Here is a 13,292-nt window from a genome sequence, read left to right on the forward strand (position 1 = left end):
GCAGCCTGGTTTTCAACTCCTCAGGAAAAAGCAGCAGCTACTGTTCAAGAGTCAGCTGAGCCACTTTCCAGGCACAGTCTTGGCACTCGTGGCAGTGCAATTGTAATGGAAGACCCAGGCTCACGATCACAAAAGAACAGCAATTCCAGTGTCCCAGCATGGCTGTAGCAAGCATAGTGCTGTTGCAGCTCTTTTTATTAATTAACCAGATGTTTAACTTCAGCATCCTGGATAAAATCCAGCACAGAGAGCTACATTTCCCTTCTCTACCTCTCCTTAATTCAACAGCCTCAGCCAGAACAGCTTTCCCCTCACCCCGCTCCTCGTGCAATTGCTGCAGAGCAGGTGCAGGGCATCACCCCAGAACGAGCTGCAGGTGAGAAACCACCCCTCAGCCGGCCTGACCCAAACTCATGTGGGCCCTACTGTGTAAGCATAAGGCACAATCATCTCTGCTCTCCACATGGAATCACTTTATGGAATTTATTATTATTATTTGGAGCTCAAATTGAAACCCTCTGGCCACGTACGAACACTAAGCCTGCTTAGGGAATGCAGGAAGCAGCTAAAGTGGTGAAGAGGGAAAGATTTATGACAGACAGAAAAGAAATTTTCTTTTCTTGTGAGAAGCTTCACATTCCTAATCTATTTCTGCTGTTCTTGCTACTCTCTACCAAACTTCTGACAGGTCTTATAGACTAACACTTACCATGCTGCAAGCTGTTCCTCTAAATCCTATTTTATCATACTTTATAACCACCTGGCTAGATTCCCTGGGTGGTATTTCTCACTCCTTCTTGTAGTCCCTAACAGTATCTGTATTGCCAACACCATAACCTCTACGTTCATTACCCCTTTCTTCCCTCCAGCAGCATTTCAGCTCTTCCTAACCCCGGGCTTCCCTTATCTCTTCCTGGGGAGCTCCCACCCATGTGATACACATTCAAATCATCACATTAGTGAGACAGATGGACAACAGTTTTCACCTGTCTTCCAAACAGGCTTGAAACCTCACCTCCCTCCCTTTGCTTCAACAAAAAAGATCTTCTGTAAGATCTTTGGAAAAGTGTTTCTTCCCCTAATAAAATGATACGAGGTGAGGATTTAAAGGGAGATCTGTGAAAGGAAAATAATAGCAGTAACAATGAGAAGTCTCTCTGAAATTGCCTTTCTGAAAGCTCCAAATGGTTTTCTAACAGCACAAAAGTGCTTCCTGATTATTCCTGAGCTAAGGCTCAGGAAAGTCCTACAGGTGGACAGAAGAGTGGACAGCATGGATGTCACCAACTGAACATGAGCATTTCTAAAGGACTGGGGGGAGGATTTAGGAAAGCCTTCAGGAAGGAAGCAGAGGGAAACTGTGGTAGAAACGCTCACCACCCTCCCAGTGATGCTGGAGCAGCCCAAGAGGACCTCGGGGCTCCAGTTTTCCCCCATGCTGAAAACTTTTATATATTCCCCATGGTGGTTAGGAGGCAGACTCTTAGTCCGTAGGTCCCTGTGGGCCTCCCTTATGATCTTCATCAAGGTTTTGCAGCAGAAGTTTCAACCAGGACTTTGCAATTTCCCTCCCTACCATCTGACACGTCTCCTGCCTTGCAGTGACTTGTCCTTTCAGATCTTCCTCTGGTTAAATACACGGGGCTCACCCCTAGACCTCGAGAGAGCATGAGGGCAAACCCTGGACAGATGCCAGCAGTGCCGCTTGTCCCCATCCCTAGAGCCAGCGGCACTCGCTTGCAGGAAGGAGAGCTGCTAACACGAACCTCATGCTGTGTTCCCATGGCAACCCAAGTGTCACGTTCATCATCGTCTCATGTCTAGCAAAAAAAGATCCAGGTCCAATGAAGAGAAATCCAGGAGCACCAATGGGCTTTGCTGGGGCCTGGAGGTTTTTAACAGCATTGCTTGCACTGTTCAGCCTGGGGCTGCTGGGGAAGGCAGCACCCAGCTCAGCGATGGCACCGAGGTTTGAGCAGGAGGTTGTCTGGGATTAAAATGCATCCAGTCAGATACATACAGTTCATGTCTCATCTGCTTTGTCTCACTTTGAAGCTGGCGACACATGATCAAATTACCACGGCTATAGAAGTTACTAAATGTTAGCAGAAGAGGTTTCAGCATCACCTCCCCTATCTCACATGTGACATGACCTGGGGATAACAGTTGCTATCACTTAGCTTTGCTCAGTGGCACACAATGACTTATTAAACCACATTAATTTAATAATATGGTTGAACTCAGAGTTGCCCTGCTCGAGGCAGGAGGGAACTTTGTGTGCGTCAATTCCCTCCCAGACTCAGGGAGCTGCCACAGCCTCATTGTCCCATGCTGTTCTCTGCTGACATCTGTGTCCCAGAAACCAGACCCAGCTGGGCTCCGACACTTCCACTGGCAGGAATCCATATGAGTTTCTCCACTGTGATGACACAGCAGCAATTAGAGCATTTCCATGCAGATTTGTACATAGGGGAGCTCACCTTCCAGTTCTGAGACAAACGTGCTACAAAAGCCAGTCTGGAGATGCATCACTGGCCACTTTTGGAGCTCTCTGATGTGTTCTTGCTGGAGGCATTAAAAGATCTAAGGCTGGAGGATTCATTTCAATCTCTTTAAAATCAGTTCCCCTGATGTGTTGTTTTTACTATGAAAAAAAAAAAATAATAAAAGAGGAACTTTTAGCCTAAGAAACAGAAAGGGGAGATTTTTAAAATGACACTTAGGAGAAAATCATCCCTCTGGAAAGGAAGATCATGCCTGTGCTTGAGAAGAAAAGGGGTAGGGAAGCGTGAGGGGAATGGCAGCATTATGCAGAGAGTTCCTTGATAAGGCAGAGATAAGCAATTTTTGCACAATTTTTTCACAGTGTGTCTACATCCCCACACTGAAGCATGATTTCAACATGGTGCAAAACTTAGGTGAGTTGGTATCACAATGTTGACTTATAAATCAATACCCATCAAAGAGAAATATTTATTGATAGAAAAAAGCCACTTGGAGGTGGAAGATGTGTAAAGGGCTCCCAAATGCAAAATGTTAGCGAAGTTGCTATTAATCCTCAATTTTAATTCTCAGATTTATTTGATATGATTTGGTTTTCCCTCCCTGAGCAGCTTAGCTGGCCCAGCAGTGCAGTGTTCAAGTCAGATTTATACCTGTAACTGGGGCAAGCACTTCAGCTAAGAGGTTGCTCTTATCTAGAGCAATCTCTCCCTCCTTAAAGACCGGACAGAAATCTCATGCAGGCAGTCTTTCATGAGAGAGATAAAGAGAAACTGCTTATATGCACTTACACATGCTTTTATGGAAGAAGAAACTAGGGTTTAAGGATGACAAAGGTCAAGGTAGGTGGTTCCAGGGATGTAATGAAACTCCTGGCCTCCACATGACAGCCTACAGGAAAGTGTTCGATATTGTCCGACAGACTAAGCCCTGGACTTTCATCCAGGGGATGAGTTCTCTCCTAGGTCTCTGGCTGGTTTTTAGCATCACCTGGCTCAAGTCTCTCAGCCATTTTACACCTTTGCTCACCTTTTGGGAAACCCTCTGCACCCAAGAGATGATCACTCCAGTTGTTTCCATTGCCCACACCACAGCTCTGAGTGGAGGAGAGACAAACAAGTTTCAAAGTTTCCTGTTTCCTTTCTGGACTAACCCAAGCTAGCAATCAGCTGTGGCATACAGATGGAAACACCTGAGGGGCCATTGGGGTTCAGCTGGGTGTCCTGTTATTCCACTGATAGGCTGGAAAACAAACAAACAAAAAGAAAAACCACGACCCTCAACGTTAAGTGATGCAGAGGAGTCCATTAGCCTGCAAGGGCCTGAGATGACAAATAAAATAGTTCTGGCCAGCCTGAACTAAACACAGTAGTGTGCTCATTCCTGCCTTGCTGAGGGGCATTTCTGCAGAGCAGATGAGCTGTTCTGGCAAGGAGAGTACCTGTGCCCCATCTTTTCCCCTCTGGAGCAGCCAAGTGGGGGTGAGAGCACCTAATGAGGGAGGTCTGCTCGCTCCCTCGACTGGCATCCTGTACAGAGGCTGCTGGGGAGCCGTACCATGCCAGCCAGGTTTTTGCAAGCATGTGAAAATTAACAAATCTCACTCTGAGCTGGAAAGGGCAGATAATTGAGAGAATTAAAATTAAAAAAAAAAAAAAAAAAAAAAAAAAGGAAAGAAAAAGAAAGAACAGGGAGAGCCAAAAGGAAACACTTCAAAGGCCCATAGCCTGCAGCCCTCATTAATGACAACAACAAAAAAGAAGACGGCAACCTTACATTTTAATCAAAAGCAATTATTTTTTCAAAAAGGTATTACGACTCTGCAGTGCAGAAGCAGACCTGGCTGCAGCCCCCTACCCACCAAGGTGTCAGGTGGAAGACAGAAGTGGGGCTTCCTTGGTCCTCTGCTTTCTGCACTGCCCAGGAACAGCAGCAGAAGGAAAACATGAGTGAACGGGTGTTTCGGGAGAAATGCCTCTGGGGAAGAAGATTGAAAGCTACAGGAAACCAAAGACATTAGAAACATGACTGAAATCTAAATCCCAGCTTCCTCTGGCTGGTATCTGTACGAACGCTGCGTGTAGGATGTTAACTAGGAACACAAAGGCAGCTGAATCAGTGGGAGGAGGCAGCAGGTAGGCAGTCCCAGGGCACTGGGGCAGACACGAGAGGGGCATCTACCTGGATAGATTCAAGTGGAGGAGTCCAGATTGCAGGTATGTAGAGTGACTCGGATATATATGTATAAATGTGCAGGTGTGTGGGACAGCAAGGCTAGAGAGGCTAAATGTGACCTCGGCAAAAGCCTAAGGAAGATGCTTGTCTCTAATCTGTCCCCTCTGTTCGGTAAAGAAATCCTTTCCCCACCACTGAGGCCAGACAAATACTCACCTGCAGCCAAAGGGACCAGGGGTCGTCACAAGAAAACTGTGTGGAGACCAAAGCAAGGCTTTTCCTGTGATATGTGATATGTGTTTGGCTGTTTGTTCCCCAGGGCATCTTTGTGAAGGAAGGGGTGAAAAAATGGAAAAAGGAGAGGAGTTTGAGCAGCACAAAACCTGAGTGAGGAAGATCAGAACGGCGCTCGGTGTGTCAGAGCCCTCAGAATGAAGAACCTGTCCCCAGGAAATGCCATGTAATTGTTTCAATTAGTATAAGAGAAGAGACAGTGAAAAAAGGAAAAGAGTTTACAAAGGCAAAGCTTCAATTAAAATAAAAAACAACAGAGAAAGATAGGAGAATTATTTATGAAACGCTGACTTATTTACATAAAAGGAAGAAAAAATATGTGTGTTTAGTTGCAGTCAGAAGCTGAATTTCTGCATGGGCTTTTCAAGGCAGTGCCACATGCAGCCATAGCTTGTGACTCTGCAAAATTTCCATAATGGCACACAAAAAAATGAAGACCAGAAACAGCTGCATCTGGATTCAATCTCTCAAAATATTAAGGCCTGTGTTTAGGGAGCGAGACAATGAGGAGCTGTCATATTTGGGTGGAAGAGTCATAACCTGGAGGAAAAAAATAGTTGAGGCAGCTCTTCCCCCCCCCAAAAAAAAAAAGAAAGAAAAAAGGTACATTCCTGTGGGTGGTAAGATGCAGAAAACAGCTTGCAAAAGGAGAAATCCAATTTCTAATACACATTAGAAACTGTTAGGCTATTTTACTTAAAAACATCCAAGACAGTATGCCACTCAAAAACCCTAAGGCGGAACAACGGGGAAGATTTCACATGTATTGTCTACCCAGACTGTTCAGGATTTTCAGAGGCACGTAGTGATTTTTGATAACACCCGCAGCATTACTACAGCGTGGGCACTTTCCATAAACAAAACTCTTAGATTGTTGCAATTGTAGGTAGTTAGGAAAAATCAGCTCTGTGGAAATATCCCTCCTTGCTCCAAAATTTTAGGTCTCAAAGAGAAGAAAGGATCAGTCTAAAGCTGCATGAAGTCAGAGGAAAGTGAACACCATATTCCCCCAAATTAATACTGATGGAAGCAGAACTTCTAGCTTCAATAGAATATTCTCTTGCACCCCCATATCCCATTTTTGCTAACTGCTTCAGAATCATTGATCCATGCCAGCATTGGGCTTGATAATCCTAATAGTACTTTGTGTGCCCAGGCACACACAGAGTAGTGTATTCTCAGTTGTGAGCTGTTGAAAGTATCTAGGAGTTTGGCAAAATGTGTTGGCAGAAGAGCCGCATGGGATTTGCTCTGTGAGGTCAATCTTGTTTCATTTAACTCATAATCTTTCAATAGTGACAACACTTGATGAAAGAATACTGTGCCTGAAAACCCTGCTTTCTAGTTTTAACAACCAGTCTCTTGTTGCAAACTTGGCTTCTCCAGCATCCTCGGACTACCAGGGCTACAACACCACTACACCAAGGCTTGATGCTTCTGACAAGGTGCCACGGTGGCTGTGCAGTGCTCCAAAGGGCACTGATCACTTTCTGGATCCTTGTAAGCATTTAACCAAGGCGTGACTCTGACCCATTTAAGGTTTACTCACAGGTGGCTACACTGGGAAGAATTCAATGACCTTCAGGTTATTGATAGATCCAAAACCTTTTATTTTATTTATTTATTTTTTATTTTTTTTTCTGGAGAGTGGGCAGGGGACAATTCAACATTTATGCCCTGCAATTTCTCTCCCACCCAAGAGAAAATACTTTTGGTCAGCACCTCTGCCAATTACCGGGGCACGAGCGGTGTCACTTCCAGCAGGGCCAGACAGCAGCGAGTGTCCCGGCGTGCCACTGTCTCACTCTCCATCTCAGTCTCTCTGTGATGCTCAGCCTGCCGAGCGCTTCCCATCAGTGGTGTGGAGTTGCCAAGCAACATTTGTCGTGTCCCTCGGTGGGCCACCGCTTACCACGCTGTGGCAGCTCCGACTTTGAAGACAAGGGTTGTTGTGAAGAGCAAAATAATTTCCCCACTCTCTTTATCTCTCCTCCCTTCCTACTTGATGAGGTGAAAAATGAATCATTCTGAATATGACAGATCAAATCCTGCCTTCGGTTGCTGTGGGGTAAATCTTGTTCAAAACTGTCTTTGGGGAATAAATTCACTGTTAGATGCCAAGGACTGGAGCTGCACATCCAGCACACATGTCCAGAATACAGCAAACATTCCCGCATATGCACATTAGAGAAAGCAGCTAGAACTGGTCAAATCATAGACAAAATTATTGGCAAATAATTTATTCAGCTATAGTCACGAAATAATTACTCTTATCCATTATTCTTAAACATGACTCAACCAGTTCCTGGAAATAACACAGCTAAAGCCTCTTTCTCCAAGCTTCGAACCCTAAGATTTAAATTCTTATTTAATTCCACAGCTCTTTCCCCCTTGTTATTATGTTCAACAGTGTGCTGCTGCTGTTCGTGTGCCAATGATACAAGGTTATAAGGCTTAGACAGTTCAAAATGTTCTCTCCGCATCAGTAAAGCTAAAAAGTACAAAGCAGCTCTTACAACTGGGAGCGGGCAGGCCATCTGGCACAGTGGCTTCACTGTGCACTCCCTGCTCCAGGGCTCTTGGCATCTACCTGCAAGCCAGCCGCCAGTGAGAGTGCATGCTCTGACCGCAGCTCCTTCTGGGGTGGTGTCCCCCAAATCGCCAGCATTTGGTGCATTTGGCTCCGGAGGAGTGAGACTGGAAGAGCAGAGGATGGGGTTGCAGAGCTGGGTCGGGATGCTCTGGAGCAGACCCCGATGTGGGAGAGGTGGGAGCTGAGGCTGGCGCGTGCTGAGGTGTGTGGACGTAAATAGAGGTGTGTGAACAGGGAACTGAGTTTCAACAAAACACTTTTGGCTTTTCTGAAGAAAAGAAATGGATTCTCCACAGCACCGCCCCAGTTGTTTAAACAAAACACCACCCTACGAGTGTTACTGCGGGATATGTCCTTAGAGCTAGGTGTTCTGTCTAAGAGGTTTTTTTTTATCTTTAACTCAGTAGCTAATGAGGAAAACAGTATTTCAGCAAAGGATCCTTTCCATGTAACTTAGACAATTATCTTAGAAGGGCACGTAGACATTTGCTCTCTATATTTACGCTCTGTATAGAGTAATTTGGACTAGATGCTTAACTTCTGGACACCTAAAGTTAGGGGTGATGAACCCCAGCCTTCATGAGGTATTTCTCAGCTAGCGTGCATCTATCTTACATGGATTCCATACGAACTATATTTATTTAGTTCTTTACGAAAATGTTATGTGAGACCTTATTGAAAGCTTTCCTGAAGCAAAGGCATATGTTACTTCTGCCTTATCCTCTAAGCCAATTAGCCAATAAAGGAAGAAAATTAGATCAGCTTGACAAATCCATGTTGATTGTCTTTTGCCACCTTCTTATCCTATAGCTGCTAATTAATTGATTGTTTCATAATTTGTTGAGGTTTCTCCACAGGCACTCAGCTTAGCTGGCTGATCTAAATTTTCCTGGCTCGTTCGTTTCCCATCTTGACAAACGAATGCCCTGTTTGCCCTTCTCCAGTCCTCAGAAGCCTCCCAGTACAAAAGAAGCTCTTGAAACCCATTCCTAACTGCTCGAAGCCTGCTTTCCTTGAGCAACCTGAAGGAGAATTCCCTTGCGTCCAACAGTTTGAATTCACCGACTCGATGTAAAGATTATTTAATTTACACCCCTTTGTTCTAGCCTATTCTCACGCCTGTGTCAGTATGACTGCTGCTATGTTATCTAGTCGCAACTGTTTTGGTGATAAGCAGAATTAAAAAGGCAATGACTATTCCAACCCTCTGCATGTGCTCTCCTTCTGTGGTACATAATGCTTTTATTCCTTCTAGCATATTTATAGGTTTTCTTTTTTTCCCTTGTGTGCCCCTAACCACCTCTAACACATTCTGTGCCAGGACCTTTCTGATTTCATCTACACATGCTTTGGTGCCACTCTGTTCTGCTTTCTAGTCATATGTTGCTGCTTTAGCTTTTTAAACAATCCTTTTCTCATTTTTAAGGCATTAATAAATTCCTCACACACCTTCAGCATTTCACTTTTCTTCTTTTCTTCTACTTGCCTTAGGAGATCTTGTCATTGTACCTCTGCCCCAGTCCCGAAGTCAATGCTTACTGGCCTGTATTCCCCTTTCCTTGACCCAACCTGCCAATTCCCTGATGTTTCACAGCCAATTAATCCTTCTTCCACTCTTCCTACTTTCCCTTTTCCATGTGTATGGGAAGCTGATTAAGTCAGCCTGGTGTATGTACTGAGGCTTCACATTCTCCCTGTTTGCCCCTTATACTTCTAGTACTTGGGGCCATTTCAGATGTTAACGGGGTGCTCCATTATTTTCCCAGGCCTCTCTTTTTCACCTCTGTTAAATTTTCCATTTTCTGAGCTCCCTAACTAGCACTCTGCCTGGTGCTTGGAAGACCGCTGTCTTGTCAAAAAATCCAAGGGCTTTTTGTCACCACAGTCCATGCTTTCACCTTGAGGAGTTGCCAGGTCCACCTGTGCCCCCTTCCACAGAGACCAAAGGAAACCGAACTGATCACAGCAAAGGGCAGCATTTCTCTCTTTCAGCAGATACGTGATGGAAGCAGGAATTAATCTCTCCCATCTGCCTTCTTTAAGGATCTCCAGTTGTGTTGCAAATACTGGTGCTTAAGCCTCATTGTGACTCCTTTCCCCACAAATAAATACCAATACCTTTATAGATGTGGGAGCAAGCACAGAAAAGCTGAATAACTTTTTATGAAAATGTTGTAGTGAAACAGGGAAACCTTTGCAGAGCTGTGTATGAGCACAGATCTGTGCCTGAGCATACACTGGAAACATGGAAAGCATGCACTGCCTACTTTCTAGCATACACTAGAAACCATCCAGGCAAAGCTTTTGGTCAGGCTTTTAGGAGCAAGGGTGGCAAGAAATAAGGCTCTGAAATTACATCAGCTGGTAAGGAGCCAGCCATCAGTGCCCAGAGCTCAGTTAGCCAAAGGTAATGGTTGTTTACCAGGCCTGGAGCTATTGCCAGGGTATCCAATGGATGACTGTTTTTAGTGATAGATTTGCCTTTCCCTGTTGCTCATCCCTGCATGAGCTACAAGCTGCTTAATCGAAGGCTTAAAATCATGATGCCAAAATAGCCGCCTCACCATCTTGCTGGAGACCTTGCTAGACAGATAGCAGGGAACTTCTTTCTGCTTTCTCTTCTCTCTCACTCCTGTTCATCTCCTTCATTTCCCTCCCTTCCACTTTTTAAAAAATGCAATGAAAGAAGCAGAATAAAGAAAAAGTGAGAAAAGTAGCCACAAAGTGCTGCATCAACAATAAAATGCCATGGATCCTCCAGCATCTGTCTGAGGATGTGATTCCCTGGAGAGGAAACCTAAGGCCAGAAATGATACAGGCTTAACCATCATGAAAAGCACTCACAAAATACAGCACAGAACACACAATGCAGCGCTGAGGATACAGACTTGGCTGCTGTTTATGGCGTGGGGAATACAGTGGCAGATTTATTCTACAGTAGAGAGGGTTGTTTCTTGGTACTGTTAATACTGACACATTATCTGGGGACGGAAGAGGATACACAAATAGGAACAATTCTCCCATTTCTCTGCCTGTCTCTCCCCTAAATGCCCCCTACTCCCATTCCTCTCTTTTCCCTTCATCCCTCTCTCTGTACTGAGTCCTCTCCTTCCTCTCCTCCAATTTATTTCTTCTCCCTTCTTTAGCCTTCTCACTCATTTTTTCCTGATGCAAGTACACATCCCAAGTTTTGAGTACTCCAGGCTTCTGCATGTTATCTCCAGCTGGAGACTTGTGGCCAGCCCTCTGCCTGGAAAACCACACAACAGTTTACAAATACGGGGTTAAATCCTGCTCTCCCCAAAAGAGGTGTGTAAGTTTCCACAGCATGAGGACCAGAGCACGGGGCAGGACAGGCTGATACCAACCTGCAAGGAGGGAGTTCTAAAATTACCCAGCACTGTTGGAAGAGGAAGAGCCTAATGAACCATCACCATACATCATTAAAGTGGAAAGTAGTGATAGCAGCTACCACTGCACTCCTGCACAGAATAACCTTCTCCACTGACAACAGTCAAAATCACTTTAGTACAATCATGTGGGCAGTTTTACACCCCTATTTCTTGCCCCCCCCCCCCAAAAAAAAAAAAATACACACCCACTGTCACTCACACCTTACTGCATTCGCTATGAGGAATCAAAGCCTTGTTCCTGTTTCACATCAGTAACTGAGGTTGGGAGCCAAGGCTAAATAACTCGGTCAAAAGCACACAGATTGGTGGCAGAGCAAGAAATACAATCTGAGTGCCCTGAATTGGCTGCCAAACAGTCGCCCACTCGTGCTTTCTGTCTCCTGGTGATGGACAGGGGCAGTGGATCTCGGCCAAGGACAGATAAGAGAGGAGATAGCGCTACCACCTGCACCTCTGCTTTTTGGCAGGAGGAGAAAACCCATGAGGAGAGGGGCTGCTGTCTTTTCCCCTCCTTAATCTGCTCCCTGCTTGCTTCAAAAACAACCCAGTGCACAGTTGTTTATTATTATTATCGCTGTTATTTTCCAGAGTGCTGTAAAACCGGGGGATAGAGCACTCTGACAGCCTCATAACAAACAGCAGATAAAACTAATTAGATTTTGTTCTTCCTTTAGTTTGCTGACTTGATTCTTTTTAGTTTTATTGTTTAATTATTTATTTTTAGCCCAGGGGTTTACACACACGCGTGTATTTCACCAGGCAGCCTTCGCCATCACCTCGGATGGGAAGCGGTTCTTGTGGCTGGGCGGGCCCGAGAGCCAGCGAGAGGCCGAGACAGAGGGAGCAGTGTGAGTGCAGCTCAGCACCGCATCTTCTACCCATGTCATGTAAACCACAGGGAGGGGAGGAAGGAGAGCAGAGCTATTCACGGCCCCGAAGAGAGTCAGCGAGACAAAAGGCATCAGTAAAAAAAAAAGTTAATGTGTCTGGCAGGAGCCCAGAACCGCTTTAGCGGCGTGGGCTACCCGAGTGCCTCCATCTCCTCTGGCCATTGTGGAAATATTTGGCTTGTGTCTCAACCTGACAGCCTTGCCGACTCTTGAGGAATGACAACGGTGGAGAGCAGGGAGACGTCCCTCTCCTCCCTCCTTTTCTCTCCATCGGCTGTTTCCAAATTCTTCGGGATTAGCTCGCGATGGCAAGAAAAGGCAGTGGCCTCCCTGCTCAGCACTTAGCAGGCTGAAGTGAGGTGACATGCCTCCGCGCGGGGCACAATGGCTCCATTCACTGGGGAAATACCGAACCAGAATTACAAGTGTGCAAGAATAAACAAGGCTGGAGTTAATCTGAAGTTGTTTTACACTCTGTTTTATTAAAGTCAATGCACTTCCGTTCCTCTGTGCAGAGCCTAGTTCTGCTTAATTACCATGACTCAGGGAGAATTTTAATAACGGAGAGACAGCGGTGCGCGGTGGAGGCCCTCTCCTGACCTCTAGAGGTCTGTCAAAAGAAGAAGAGTATCTGCTCCCCATAGAAGCTCTTGGAAGAATGAGGCAGCCCACAAAGCTGCTTCTTCTGGAGGTTCCCAGGTGCCATTCCCTACTGGTTGGTCAGCCAAGCCTCCCTCTGCATTCCCTCTGCTCCCACCTTCTCAGTCGAAGGCTGGGTACCCTTGGGTTTGGGGGTTCACTTGCCCATCACCACCAGGTTGTTGGCACAAACACAGAAGTTGTCAGGGAGAAGCCTTGGCCGGATATTTTATATCTCACAGCAGCATCTGTGCAGGAGTGGTGGCTCTCCCCAGGCTTTGCTCCCCTGCTGCACTCAGATCCTGGATGCTGACAGCACGCCAAGGGCCTTTGCCATCTCTCTTTCTTCCTCCTGCAGCTCCGAGCACATAGATCTGTGTAACAGCACTATACATTTGGCTCCAAACACGCATGGAGGTGACATCTCCCCTTTTATTATATTTGGGCAACTCTGCCACCGTCTGTAGATTGAATGAATCACAACCATGGCAGGGTTTGCCCACTGAACAGAATCCTTCCTAGCGTAAGAAATTCAGAAGGAAACAGCTAGAAAGCTGAGGCTGGCCTGTAGTATTTATAGCTAAAATATTGGTGCCTCATTAAGAAATACGCTGCTTTAAGAAGACTTATTTTCTTTTCCAGTAAGACTGGAGGCTGTTGATGTAGATCACAGCATGAAGAGCAGATCTGGATGCATATATGCACATCTAGAGACATAGTGGTAGATTTTTGCCCTGTGTCCTAGAGTAATGTTGAATGCTGGAGATCTTACAACGTGGACTGCAG

The 13,292-nt window shown here is 45.6% G+C and overlaps 1 protein-coding gene across 1 annotated transcript in view; it reads right to left on the reverse strand.

Moving 5' to 3' along the window:
- AGBL1 (AGBL carboxypeptidase 1) overlaps positions 1-13,292 on the reverse strand; it is a 447,272-nt gene that overhangs the window by 134,821 nt on the left and 299,159 nt on the right. The window lies entirely within an intron of this gene.

Source organism: Anas platyrhynchos, chromosome 11 (genome assembly GCF_047663525.1).
Source record: "Anas platyrhynchos isolate ZD024472 breed Pekin duck chromosome 11, IASCAAS_PekinDuck_T2T, whole genome shotgun sequence".
NCBI classification, from domain to species: Eukaryota; Metazoa; Chordata; class Aves; order Anseriformes; family Anatidae; genus Anas; species Anas platyrhynchos.